Source organism: Pteropus vampyrus, unplaced genomic scaffold, assembly GCF_000151845.1.
Source record: "Pteropus vampyrus isolate Shadow unplaced genomic scaffold, Pvam_2.0 Scaffold44, whole genome shotgun sequence".
Lineage (NCBI taxonomy): Eukaryota > Metazoa > Chordata > Mammalia > Chiroptera > Pteropodidae > Pteropus > Pteropus vampyrus.
The window spans coordinates 8,881,621-8,884,667 of NW_011888825.1; the positions used below are offsets into that span (position 1 = coordinate 8,881,621).

The window sequence follows — 3,047 nt, forward strand, 5'->3', positions numbered from 1 at the left end:
AAAAAAAATCTCACTCTGCCTCCTTAAAGAGAGGATATTGGTTTATTTTTTTTGAAAATGGTTTATTCTTTTTCCAAGTCATGTGCATAGGCTCTGTACTCCGTAGCAATTTGACTTCATCTGAATGTGTGGCCCAAAGGCTAATTGGGGCATCTTTTAAAAATTCATCCTCTTCAGAGAAATTTAAATCAGGATGACTTTCTAATAAAGAAAGTAAGAGATTCAGGGCTTAATTTGAGTGCAAGAAAATAAAAATGCTCTTCTCATTACATTTTATACTGGCATTAAATTTACATAACAAATCTCTGCCGTAGAGATTTGCTGGTGAGCAGTTTGAAACTAAAAAGGCAAAATGAGTGTTATGAAGGCCTAAAGATATTGGAGTAGGCTGATATATGGGCAATGAAATAGGTTGCTCAGAGATTCCAACAGCGTGAATAGAATCAGATGTGACAGGTAGTGGTAGATCTTCTGAACAGATAGTATAGAAAGTCATACCAGAGTCAATTAAGAAATCTAGTTTCAGTGCTGCTTCAGCAGCACAAATTCTAAAATTAGAACAATACAAAGAAGATTAGCACAGCCCCTGCGTAAGGATGACACCCAAATTCGTGAAGCATTCCATATTCTTGTGCCAATAAAAATGTTCAAGATCTAATATTACCAGACCTGGACATCAATCTGAAAGGTATAATACAAAGGAAGAAGAAAGTACATAGTGTAAAGTTTGTTTCATAGTAAATGTTAAAAAAAAAAAGTGGTAAAAAAATTCAGTTTCCAATCCTTTACTTTAAGTTTAATGGTAGGCTCTGGGGTGCAACTGAGGATCCACTGACCCCATCACCTGATGGGAAATTCCTTCTCAGGAGAAGAAAAATGCACCTTCTGAGAGTGCATGTACTTAGGGAAGTTGCTTGTCAAACTTTCCTTCTTCTTAAGTGCAGGACAATTTCTTATGCAATGTCCTTGTTTCTTGCAATACCTACAATTGTCTGGAGACAAAGAGGAAGAGCTCTGAGTGGGATTTGATTAATTCTGAGTCATATTTTTGCTTCTCTAAAGATTCAAGTTGTAGACTAAGAATTGTTGCCTTAATTCTTATTTTCTTCTGTTTTTCTGTAAACTATTCTGAAAGAATTGCATGGCAGCCTCCATTATCACAGTTAGCAGTAGCTTCAACCACCCAACCATGCTATTTTGAATTTTTTTATTATTATTTAATCTGGGAGAAAATTTCCCACTAGAGCAGATATTACAAGGTTTCTGTGCTGTGGAGCTTCCAGATTCAATGCTTTGTGTCTTTGGAGAGTTTATATAAAACGTTCAAGGAATGCTTTTAGATATTTTTCCTGAGTACATAATTCAACTTTTGACCAATTAACTTTAGTAGGAAAGACCTCCAGAATGGCTCCTATGTAACATTGAATGTCAGCTTCCAGCAGAGCCATTTCCTGGGTCATTTGTAGTAGGGTCTGGACGAGGGTCTGGCCATCTATTTCTCCTGTGTTGGGGGTTTTCTCCAAGGGGCCTTCTGGCCTGTCTGATAACTTTGGTGTAATCATAGTGCCTGGTCTAAACCTCCATTCTCAAAACCCAGCTCAATCAGCTCAGCCAGATCTCAAGACTCTAAATTCTCCAAAGAACACACAGCTACCTATTTTAATTTCCCTTTCTCTAGAAGATATAAAGAACACACTCAGAACTGACCTCCAAGCTAAGGGCGTACAGGTCACTTGTGCAGGAGTTGCCAAAAAAGAGCAGGAAGGCTTGCTTTATGGTACCTTATGTGGACAAAAAAAGGGCCACATACTAAATCTGACAAGCTCATGGGAGGCCTGCATGGTGGGCCCTATAAACTCAGAGACTGAAATTAACCACATAGGTTGTCTGAACATAAAAATTCCTACGAGTGGGTCATGGTGGGTAGTCAGTCCTAGGCCTGTAACTTTCTTGACAAAGGTTAGTTGTAACCTTAAGTGAGACCATCTCTTGTCTTTTTGCATCTAAAATAACATATTCTTAGAATGTCAGAGTAGTCTCTTTTTTCCAGACCCCTCAGGGCACAACCCAGTGCACCAGCCAGGGAAAGCAATTTCTCAGCTAGCCAGTGAAGAATTTTACCAGCCAGTGAAAATCCTGCACACAACATTAAAACTGTGGGGAATAGAAAAATTTTCCCTTTCCTTCCTCTGGTTCTTTTTGGGGTGGCTGAATAATCGAATCAACAAGAGGCAGATTGACAAGACAAAATCAAATCAATCTTGTATGCATGGTCACGGACAGAAAGAATTAACATCATTAAAATGTCCATACTTCCCAAAGCAATCTATAGAGTCAATGCAATCCTTATCAAAATACTAATAGCATTTTTTACACAACTAGAACAAATAATCCTAAAATTTATATGGAACCACAAAAGATCCTGAATAGCTACAGCAATCTAGAGAAAGAAGGAAAAAGTAGGAGGTATCACGTTACCTGATCAAACTATACTACAAGACTATAGTAATCAAAACAACATGGTCCTGGCATAGAAACAGACATATAGATCAATGGAACAGAATAGAGAGCCCAGAAATAAACCCACGTCTTTATGGTCAGTTAATCTCTGACAAAGGAAGCAAGACTATACAGTAGGGAATGACAGTCCTTTCAATAAATGGTGTTGGGAAAATTGAACAGATGCATGTAAAAAAAAAATGAAACTAGACCACTTTCTTACACCATATAGAAAAATAAACTCAAAATGGATTAAAGACTTAAATGTAAGGCCAAAACCATAAAACTCCTAGAAAAAAACATAGAGAGTAAACTCTCTGACATTGCCCTTAGTAATTTTTTTGGACATATCTCCTCAGGCATGGGAAACAAAAGAAAAAACAAACAAATGGAAATATATCAAACTAAAAGTTTTTGCACAGCAAAGGAAGCCATCAATAAAAAGAAAAGACAAGAAGGATTCTGGGAAACATGGTGGAGTGAGAGACGTCCTCAGATCTCTCTCCTTGGAACAACAATAAGCTGAATATCTAAAACTCAACAAAAAA

At 37.3% G+C, this 3,047-nt stretch overlaps 1 non-coding gene across 1 annotated transcript; it reads left to right on the plus strand.

Annotated features, from left to right (window-relative positions):
- The first annotated feature begins 525 nt into the window (after nucleotides 1-525).
- Nucleotides 526-631, plus strand: LOC111738881. Its single transcript, XR_002780015.1, has one exon. It is a non-coding gene; the product is annotated as a U6 spliceosomal RNA (small nuclear RNA).
- Nucleotides 632-3,047: the final 2,416 nt, after the last annotated feature.